The sequence below is a fragment of the Neopelma chrysocephalum genome, unplaced genomic scaffold (assembly GCF_003984885.1).
Source record: "Neopelma chrysocephalum unplaced genomic scaffold, ASM398488v2 Primary Assembly neopelma1_180, whole genome shotgun sequence".
NCBI classification, from domain to species: Eukaryota; Metazoa; Chordata; class Aves; order Passeriformes; family Pipridae; genus Neopelma; species Neopelma chrysocephalum.
Genome location: NW_020897842.1, coordinates 1,300,986 through 1,312,640, shown reverse-complemented (window position 1 = coordinate 1,312,640; position 11,655 = coordinate 1,300,986).

Genomic DNA, 11,655 nt, shown 5'->3' with positions numbered 1-11,655 from the left:
CTCCTCATTCCCAGTGCTCCTCATTCCCAGTGCTCCCCACTCCCAGTCCCTGCAGCTGCACCGGGATCCGGAGCGTTTGACTCAGGGCTGGGGCTTGGAAGTGAAACGGGGTGTTCTTACTTCCCAGATAAATTACAGCAGAGAATCAATGGATTTTTCCAGGCCCTGAGGCACAGAGGAAGGTCGGTTACAGTAATTGCATTTGCATTGATTTATATTTGGATTCTGTTTGGGGTTTTGCTGGGTTTCTAAAGGAAATGTTTTTAATGAGGTCAGAAATAATGGGAGAGCCGGTTTAAAACACAAACCCCAGGTATCCCAGAAACCTTAAGAGGGAAGAATCTCCCACTGGAGAAGGTGTGCTGCTCCCCACAGGACTCCAAGGCAGGAGTTACTGCATCCCTGCAGTGTGTGCACACCTGGAAACTCCGTGAAGGGGAAGAGAGATGAAAAACAATGAGATTTTCACATGTGCCTCTGGCTTAGCTGAGACTCTGCAAATATTTCCAAGGCTTGGTGAAAATTAGGACAATTTCACCTCCCTGTAAGTATTAACTGAGTTACCAGTTTGCTTTTCCAAATAATGTCTGCACTGGAATGAGACCTTTTCCAACTGATCCTTTATGGGAAACTCCCAAAAATTACACTGAAATAGTTAGAACTATCTTTGGCACTGATTATGGCATTCTGGAATATTTTTCCCTGTCCTTGTTACTTAATTTAAAGACTGATTTTTGGTAAAAATCACGAAAGTGAAATAGTAATTTCATTTGGCTTCAAGAGAAGATTTCCCAAAGAAGGAAATTTCTGCAGCTTTGAATCCAATCAGATCTGACAATCCAAATCCGTTTACAGGGGAAATTTCCTTTAAAAAAATAAATAAATCACTCTATACCTTGAGCTGGAATCCGTGGCTGCCGGGGTTTAATTGCTTCTCCTTGTGGCCCTAAAGCCAGGGCAGCTTCAAAGCAAGGGTGGCTCCTATTAAACTTAATTACCCCTTCCTGCAGCTCCCATGGCAGAGGTGCCAACTGCTGCAGGGAGGTGGTTATGAACCAGGGGCACATTCCAGACAAAGACAGGGATTAAACAGCACCTTGAAATGCAGGCACAGGGATGTTCATACCCCAGACAAACACCAGCTCTGTGTCTGTTGTTTGCATCCTGCTTCCATTGCAGCAGGTTGGTGTTAAAGCCACCTCAGCACCGTGTCCATGCCCTCAATCCCTGTGAACATCCCTCCCAGGGTGTGCTCCATGTCCCACACTCTGCTCTATTAATGCCAACAGGCGCCCTCGGCGTTCCAGGGGTTGTTCCAGACATCCTAGCTCCATTTGATCCTGGCTGGTGTGCACATGGATGGGGCACAGCGAGGGGCTGCCCTGTGAACACGAGGCTGAGCATTAAAACAAGGGAATATTGACTGGGATGATTAAACCCGGACACGGGAATGCTCATCTGTTCCCTCAGATTGGTTCTGTCACACCTCACCTTAAAAAGGGCACGTGTGAATTAATTTGGGGACTGCAGGGTTTGCAGTGAGGGAAATGGTTGTTGGTGTTTAGCTGGAGCACAGTAAATTGAATTCACAGATGAGACAACGTGAGACATCAAAACCACCTCGTGCTCTGGCTCGTGCTGATGTGACAAGATCTCGTTCAGGAATGGAAAGATGGTTCATTTTCTGAGAGCTGTGGAGAGACACCAGAGGAACTGGGCTGAGACAGGCACATCCATCCCTCGAGCCAGCAGGTCCTGCACAGCTCCCTCCTGAGGGGCAGCTCCAACCCCTGCTCCCTGTGACAGTGACAGGACCTGGGAACAGCTGGAGCTGTGTCAGGGCAGACTCAGGGCTGAGAGACACGTTGGAAATGTGGGAATAACGTAATTCCCACAGCACTGCAAACACAAAGGAGCTCTGTCCCCCACTCAGCCCATCAGGGTGCAACGTAGGGACATGCCACAAGTGATCCTGGTCCAGATCCAGACCCAGTGATGCTTCCCAGTGAGACAGTGCCCGAAACCAGTTGGGCTTTCCTTGACTGGAGAAACAAACCCTGCTCCAAAGGATCCAGCCCTGGGAGTGAGACAGAGCAGGTGGGAGAGACAAGCAGGCAGGTCAGGCTGGGAAGAGAGGGAGACAGTGGGAAGGAGCTCAGGGGCTGGGAGCAGCTCCGGGTGTAGGAAGCAATAATCACCATCACAGATGCTTAACTCTAACAGCTTGACAAGATCCCTTTCCTCACACTGGAGCTGTGTTTGATTGCTCCCATACACGTTTCCATCCCAAATCCCCGTTTTGCAATGTCTTCCTGACACTCCAAACGTCCACAAAGCCCTTTGAAGTTGAAGTTTAATGTGTTTATTGACACCAGTTATGATATTTCAAAACACATGGGCTACAAATTGTTACCATGCACTCCAAGTGTTTACAGTAATCCCTGTATTAAAACAAACTCAGCCTTTCCTGATGATTTTATATCTTCTTGCTGACTCACTTGCCTGTGTTTATTTAAACTCCTGTTGAGGTTTTTTTTTTCACTATTCAACACTTCTGAAACATTTAAAAAAAAAAAAACAACCCTATCTTCTGATTTCATATACATTTGAAACATTTTGCCTTCATTTTTATGGGCTCCACATGGCCCAAATCTTCTTTTTGAGTTTTTCTTGCAGCCCAGGTTTTCCCTGCTCCAGCCCAGCAGGTGTGTGTGAGGGATGGGCAGCTCCAGGAGCTCAGCCCTCCTTTGGCCACACGTTTCCCTCTGATCTCCACGTGCTGGACGTGGGCTTAAGCTGCAGCAAGAGGAGATTTTTGGAGTCCTAGAAGATATGGAGGAAGGGAAATTAAATTTGCAAGGTAATTATAAAATGTAAATAAGGTTCCAATCGTTGTTCTTTTAAAGGAAACTTAAATTACTGCGTTGCTAAATTGGAGCAGCTCTGGGGGCTCTTCCATGGTCTTCTGCTCTTCAGACTCACAAAGTCACACCAGCATCTCCAGGGGTGGCTGGATTTAATAATATCATCTAAAATGTAATAAACCCTGCAAGTGATGAACAACTGGGAAGGTGCAGGACCCATTGGGACTCAAATTTAATCCCAATGTTTCGGAATTCAGCATCTGAGAACTATTCAGAGCTCACTTGTTATTTTCCATGCTGGAGAAAAGCAGATAAGATTTATACCTAGGAAATGCTATAAACTGTGCCTAAACAAAAGTCTTGGTTGAAAAATTATATATTTAAGGTAATAGTCTGGATTATTTGAAAATGAAGAGAAGTCCAGGGAAATACTTATATTTTTTAAATTTTCTGAATGCTCTGAATCAGGTTAAACAATGTCACTAACCTGGGCTCCAACCACCACTCACAAATTAACCTTTCCTGGAGGAACGGAGGCCTTGTGACTTCACTCTGAAATAACCCTCCAGCTCTGTGATGCTGCAGTGCCCAACCCCTAAACCCCTGCAGCCTCCTCCCACATCCCCTCCTGCATCTCCAGTGGGGAATTCCGGGCTGCACTGACCCCTCCCAGCACAAATACCAACATCTGGCATGGAAACTGCAGCAGAACAGCACTTCTTGTCATCCTGCAAGGGCAGCCCCTGCTCAGAGCACTCTGGGGTGGGTGGGTGGCACAAAGCCCCAACATCTGCTCCCAGCTGGGAGAGCTGGTCCCGCTCACCCCCGGCTCCAGCTCCGTGCAGGTGAGAGCCTCTGGCACAGGAATCAGAGCTGCTGGGAGTTTTGAGGCTGCACAGTGGTAAAAATGGAAAGCAGGGTCCCCTCACCCTTGGCAGGCTGTTAATTCAGCATTAAATGCTCCCCGAGCCGCTCTGGAATCTCATTGTGACTTTAAGGGCCAAGAGCCACGAGGACTCGGGCTGGGGAGCAAACTGCTAAAAGCTGGGTCTGAGGGATGGAAGGGACAAGTGGAAAGCATTCCCATGGAATGTGCAGGATCCCTGGAGCTGGGCCAGTGCCTCGGGTCAGAGCCCAGTCCCGGGAGCTGGTCCGGAACATCCTCCCGGTCCGGCCAAACCAAGAGCCCGGGAGCCCTCAGCAAAGGGCAGCTCCAGCTGGCACCCACGGGGGCACTTTGGGAGGTTATGAAAAGTTTACTAATGAGAAACATTTCAGGACGTGGTGCCAACGGTTTTGCCTGGAGGAAGAGCTGCAACGACGCGGGAATATGTAACTTTGGTGGGAAGTCTGAAAGGGGCTCCACACCCCGAGATCTGCCTCATTTTTATACATCCCAACAATTCTGGGCATCAAGGAAGTCGTCTGCCTGCTCTAAATGTGTTTACATTGCGCTTTCTAAATATTTAAAGCCATTGATGAAATTAAAGGCAACTTTCAGGATGTTGTTGCTCCTCAGTTATTTTGTTCGTTTGGGTTTGCAGGACCAGCTCTTCTCCTGTAAACAGGAATTTGATACAGCAGAGGGCTGGGAGAGCCCTGAGCAGCCAGGGATCCTCAGCAAACAATTTTGGTGGCCAAGAGAAAACTCCTTAAATGATTTCACCAAATTCCTGTTGGGAAAGAACGAGCTGTTTTGATTTCTGAGGAGGAAGCACTTGCAAACTTGGTTTTCCCCCGGCACAGACAGTCAGTGGTCAGCTCGATCTCAAACACCCCCTTGGATGCAGAAATCACCACCAAAACTTCACTGACAGTTGATAAAGCAGCAAATCCCAAGAGAAGCTCCCTCTCTGGTGGGTCTATGGGAGCAATTCCAGGCAGTGGTGCCAGGGCTCTGCACCCATCCTCACTGGGAGCCAATGTTTGGGGGCACAGCAGTGTCTGTACCAGTCCCATCCATCACTGTGTTTACCATATTTCCCTTTTCTTTCCATAACTCCTGGCTTCACTCATGTCTGGGTGTTTTCTAACCAGCCTCAAGGCAATAAATCAAAGCTGTCAGCATTGGAAGAAAATTAATGTGAGAAGTTGTTCCAAAGGCCACCAGCCTTTCCCTCCTCGGTGTGTGCTCAGCTAATCCAGGATTCCTCAACAGCTTTCAATGTTTTCCTATTTTCACAAGGTTTGGAGACTCTGGGTGCATTATTTTTTTTTTTTGAAGGGTGGCTTTGACTTGCAGCAGGTAAGAGGCCAAATCCCTGCAGTTTCTTTGGGTTCCAAAGAGAAGTGAGGGTGCTCAGCACAGACCTGACCCTGGGCCATCTCTGGCCAAGCCACAAGCGAAGCCCAGATCCCGAGCTGGAAAACATCAGGGGCTGAGTGTGGGTTGAACTTTTCCCGAAGGAAAAGGCCAAATGATTAGAAACCAATCCCGTTGCTGTGCCCTGCTGCTGACGCTGGTTGAATTATTCATCGGGAGTTATTTATCCCAGGAATGTGGCTGGCATGCCACAGGAATACATTACGTGCAAGTTTTGATTTCTTGTTTCATTACTCACCCTGCCCCGCGCCGCTCAAACCCCAACCTCCTCATTTCTGAAAGTCTCTTTTTCCAAGTCTGAGAAAAAGAACACTTGGGACACAACCTTCAGCTGATCTGATCCAGCAAACACCTCCCTGGGAACAGCCAGCCTGGCAGCTCAGGCATTTTCCTGGAGCTCTGGAAAAAGCAATGTTCTTACCCCATTCAGCTGCAGATGAACTCTGTAACCCTGGGCAAATCACTTTGTTCCCTGCACCTCTGGCTGCACATTTATAAGATGGACATGGTATTTCTCTGTAAGATACTGTAAGGCCAGATATGTTAAATTGCCCAGTTACTATGGAAACAGGAAAAGCACCTAATGCAGATGGATGAGTGCAGGAACAGATCCCCCCTGGCTGAAAAATCATGAGCAATTGGGAACTTCTTCAGGCAAAATCAGGGTGTAATCAGAAGGATCATGGTGGTCACCAAAAATTCCTTTAATAAAAAGTAACCAGATTATGTCCTGGTTTCAGCTGGGGTAGAATTAATTTATTCTCACCTTATTAGATTTGTCTCTGGATAGAAACTGAAGGGTTTCCCTTGAATATTTGCAAACCCTCACGTTTAATTCTTCTGTTTAGATTTGGATTGGGATGTTTAGGTAGCAACTCAAATTCTTTTTGTACCAAACAAAGATCATTAAAACCAGAAGAGTGATTGCAAAATCAGCCCAGAAGTCTGGGACGTGTTGCGAAAGAAGTTTAATTCCAAAACTAAAATCTCAGGAGCCACTTAAAGAGAAAATTGTCCTTCCCAAGCACTGATTTTTTTTTACCCCTCACCCTGAGCTTGCAGATCGGAGGTTGATAAACTTGGCCCAGGAAATCCTTGTCAGGAAGGCACCTAATTTCAGGAATAAAGACAACTGGGGAGGAAATCTGGTCTGGGATGTTACGATTGGAAAGTCAAATCTGCAGTTACACCTCACAGTGTTGCAAAGGCTCCTTCCCCAAGGGACCAGGAGCTCTTCATTAAACGCAGCGAGGAAAAAACTAATTTTATTGTTTTAAATTATTATTTGTGGGTGGTTTTTTTCTCTCTAGCAAAACTGGCCTAATGATGGGAGTGATTAGACTGTGATGCCTCCACTGCTGTTTGAACAGGGCAGACTCCCCCTCATGCCAGGAGGGTCCCAGTGCCAGCAGCAGCCACGGAACGGCCACAACAGGAGGATTTTCCAGCTCACTGTGTGATTTGATCTCCACAAACTCCCAGAACACCGACTGCAGGGCAGTAAATCATCTCCAACATCATTATCTGCCCATCTGGGAGCAGAGTGCAACCACTAAGACAATGCAAGAACCCCGGGCTCCTTTCAGCACCCGGGGAGGGGGAGCCTGGTTGGTCGGGTTTGATTAATTCAGCAATTCAACAGCTCAGTCCCACTCCTGCAGCAGGGACGGCACTTCCCACCCTCTGCCTCCCTCACAGTTCCCAGGGCTTAGGGATCTTTATTCTCTTTAATTTTCACTTATATTTCAAAATGGTTATTGCTTGAGTGCTGTTGGCTGGTGGGTCCAGCCCCTGTGAGAGAAGGAAGTGGTTTCAGAGGAAAATCCCGTGTTTTCCAAGTTACCATCGGACTTGGTTCCCAGCCTGGCTTTGGTGAAAATCCTTCTGCACTCCCCTCCTGCAAAAGCCCTTCTGGATTTGCTGGCTCAGAACTGGAGCAGGAAAGTGTAAGAGGAATGGCTTTAAGCTGAGAAGGAATTCTCCCCTTTGAGGGTGGGCAGGCCCTGGCACAGGTTGCCCAGAGAAGCTGTGGCTGCCCCATCCCTGGAAGTGCCCAAGGCCAGGTTGGATGGGGCCTGGAGCAACTCATGTTGTTGGCCACGGTACAGAGAGCTCAGGAGTGTGGTAAACCATAATTATCTGTGTTTTTCAGCATAAAAATCAGCAAAATGAAAGCTAAGGCACTGACAGTGACTGTCAGCAAGCTGCTCATAATCAGGTTTTTTTCTTTTCCTACACACACCTACAGCAGTATTAGAGCCAAATAAAAGTAACAGAGCTCACCAAATCTATTCAGAGCATCATTAATTTAGAGCCTCTGAATAATTATCTGTAGGCTTCATCAATTCATATATTCACACATTAATTATCTAAACTGGTTACCTAAATCCAAGCCAGTTCTTTGGCTACAAGCCTATAGTGTTTCCCATGTTCTTTAGAATAAAAGGAGAAATTTACTGCTTTTGTACTGAGCTGCTTTTAGACCAAAGAGACCAACTTTCAGACACCTCCCCACTGCCCCTCAATTCCCTGCTGCCATTGATGGGTTTGTAGCAGCCCTTTTGGAGAAGATTCTTTTCTGATACATCGAGCCACAAATCTGAATTTTCTTTGGGTAAACAAGCACAATTCCTCCCGTTCTCTTACAGAGCTGGGGGTGACTGACAAGTCCTCCTTCTCCCAGACTCAGTGCAGGTCTCTTTTGGGATGCCCCTCCTGGAACCCACCCAGGTCTCATCTCCCCACCCCACACTGGCAGTGAGTCAGGAGAGGAGCCTTGTTTTCATCCCCTCAATCCCCAGATCTCCTCAAATGTCGTGTCTTTTCAACACCCCGATGGGACAGAGCATCCCCTGGCCCTGCCTGTGCCAGGACAGAGCATCCCCTGGCCCTACCTGTGCCAGGACAGAGCATCCCCTGGCCCTGCCTGTGCCAGGAGCTGGGCTGGCTCTGCTGGGAGCTCAGCAGGAGCTCAGCCAGGCTGCAGCTTTGCTGTGCTTGGGACACCTCAAAGCACCCCCAGGGGGTGGGTTCCCTCTGTCTGGCACAGCTGGGGCTCACAATGCCTGTCCATCCCCTGGGATTTAACCTGTCCATCCCCTGGGATTCAGCCTGTCCATCCCCTGGGATTTAACCTGTGCATCCCCTGGGATTTAGCCTGTGCATCCCCTGGGATTTAACCTGTGCATCCCCTGGGATTCAGCCTGTGCATCCCCTGGGATTTAGCCTGTCCATCCCCTGGGATTTAGCCTGTCCATCACCTCTAGGTGGGAGCTGAATGGAGCAGCCTCCTCACAGGCTCCCACTGCCTGAAATTCAAGCTTTGCACCCCCGAAACAGCTCCCAGCACAGCCCTCTGGATTCCAAACCAACTGGGGACATCTCGGGGTCATTCTCCCTGTGCCACACCCACACCCTCGGCTGTGCCTCACCAGGGAACACACCCCTGATGTCTGAAAAGCCTCTTCATTCACTTGCAAAGCCAAAGGAGACCAAGTTCTCAAAATAAAAACCAATACAAAGCCACAGATTTGAAAGCAGGGACCAGAGCCACCTCCTGCTCTTTTCCTGCCTCCTTGGATTTTGACTGAAACAGCATCTTATCCTCACAGTCAGTTTAAATATGCACCAGTATACACATACATATATATGTAAATATTTTCCAGTTCTAAGTAGCAGCTACTGAGGTAATATTTGCCTACACAGACCCATAAACTACCCCTAGTGCCAGGTGTGCCATAATAAATCCCTCTCTGCTCTGAGTGGTTTTGATATTCTTGCTACTATCAAATAGCTCACACATCCTCAAGACAAAACCAATTTGTTCTGGAAAAATCCCAGAACAGGTTTTTATTCTCAGCATAAAAGGCATCGTATTCTCAATATCTCAGAGCCATCCCAGGCCAAACACTGCCATGAGAGAAGGTCCCTGGCTGGGAGTGGCTCTGTTCTGCTCCAGCAGGTACCAAAAGCAGGCCAGTCCCCACCTAACACACAGATCCTCACCAGGACTGGGGGTTTATTCAGCCTGATCTAACCTGGATGTCTGTTTGCAGTGTAAGTGAATATCTAAACAGGTTATTAAATGTAACAGCAAGAGCTTTTTCATGAAAATCACCAGGATTATTCAAACCCTGGAAGAGAAGAAAGTGGAGAAGAGTGTTCCAGTAACATGATCTGCCAAAACAGGACGGAAACCCTTTAACAGCACCTTGCCAGAAACAATGCAGGGCTGAGTCTGCTTTAAACAAGATGATTTTTCAGAATATTGTTACTGACTTTTTGTATAGTGTTAGTGAGGTTTGTGTACACTAATAAAAAATGAAAGCTGCTATTAAAAACAAATCAATGGACTGGACCTGGTTTTGATCACACCAGAGCTGGCCATTTGCATCGGTATTTGCAGCATCTGTTCCAATTAAGACTTGTTTTCTAGTTTAAAGATATTAGTCCAATCACTAGTGTTCTGTTGAGAACATGAATAGAGCATTGTTCTGGCAGAATGTAGTTAAACAGACTCCACAGACTCTATTAAACAGCTTTGCTACCCAATTAGAATGGGAAGGAGTCAGGCAGACATGGCTGCACTGGGTACCCTCTGTTCCACATGGATTTTTATGGATTCATAGTCAATGAAAACAGCTAACGTGGAACATGTGTCGGGAAAACCCAGACTGCAGGCTGGCTTGGAGCTTGGCAAATGGAGCATCAGGCCCTTTATGGCTGGGATTTAATGGACACCCAGTTTAATGGCTGTAGGGGCTGGGTGGAAAACAATGCCCAGGGATGGCACCAACCCCAGCCAGCCCAGAGGGGCTGCTGCAAGGGCAGCACTGTGGGAACACCCCCAGCACCAAGGGCACAACTCACTCCAAAGGCTCGATCCCAAGGAATGGATCCATCCTCACCCCAAACCCCTCCTCTGCAGGGATGTCCCTCACCAACACCAGCCAGGAGTCAAGGCTGGGGTCCAGCCCAGCTCAGGGGGATGCCACGGGCAGTGCCCACAACATTCTGGGCTCAGTCTCCCATCCCACAAACTCCCTTTGCACGTGCAGGATGTTCCTCCACCTCAGGCTCTGCCAGAGGGGAAGGCACTGGCCTGGATTCCCGGATTCCCTCTGGGAATCCTCTCATCCCTGAGCAATGTGTGAGCCAGGCTTGGCTAAGCCAGTGCCTGCAGAGGCAGCAGGGCCTGCCTGAGCCTCGTGGGCAGCTTTAGGGCACGTGCAGGGAAGAGTTCCTCGTGTCCCTGGGCAGTTTCCTGAGGCATTCCATACCCAGCAGTGTGTCCAGGCTGGGCTGCTCTGACTGCAGCTAATTAGCTCTCCTGGCGTTGATGGATGGATTGATTCTGCAGTTAAACAGAGATAAATTAACTGTCCCTCTAAACAGAGTTTAAGTGAGGAGGGAATTCTGATTAGAATGTTATTTCATGCAGTGCTGCTCCTCCTTCTCAGCCAATGCTGAAGAACCTCTCACCTCCCTTGCAGAGGAAGCCCATGGAGCCAACCCCAGACCTGCAGAGCTCCCAGGAATTCAGCAATCCCGAGGAGAACACACTCGGGTCAGGCTGTGCACTGGGTACAAACCCCTGGTGCTGCAGTGATCTCTGCAGGCTGAAGAACTGGTCTGTGGAATTGAGTGTTCTAATGCTTTCAGGAGCATCTGAAATGTATTTTATTCTGAAACCCCTCAGAGTGCCCAAAACCCAGCAAAAAGTCTGATTTTCTACTCGCTCCAAAGAACTTTTATGTTAAAATGCCTTTTCTTGTCCTGAAGTGAGAAATACCTATACATGTTTTTAAAGGGTGTAATTATAGAACTAATGAAAAAATCTTTAACAACTGTGATAAGGGCCTGGAGAATGATGGGGTTTGTTAAAATTGAAGTACCTTAAGGTGCAAATAGTTTAGAAAAATAAATACAGCCATCACCTCAATATGTTAAACAAACAGGCACCAAGCAAGATGAATTGTGGAACATTTCATGTAAATATTAACTTTTGAAGCTTTCCAACTGACAAAACTAAGGCAACAGAGAACGTCCCTTTACTTGCATCCTCATACACTCAACAGTCCTGGAATGGGACCAGGAGGGGAAAAGAAACAAAAACAAGCGAATGAGAAGTGAAAAATAGCACTTAACATTTCTGCAGGCATGGCCAAGGAAAGCTGGCACAGGGATGGACTTCCCTGGGTGCCTCAGCTCTCCAGTAAGGTACAGTGCTCCAGCTCTCCCCCCAGCTCCAGAAACCTTTTTTCCACCTCTCCCCCCAGCTCCACGAGCCTTTTTGCCCCATCCCAGCAGGATTCTCGGGCACTTGTTTGCTGTTGTGGAGCATCTGCTCTGTCAAACACCCCCAGCTCTGCTCTGTACCACCAGGGTTCTGAAGGGAGAACACTCAAAGGGACCAACATCTCCCCAGGAGAGAAAACCAGGTAAAAGTAAAGCACAGAGGGAATTCTC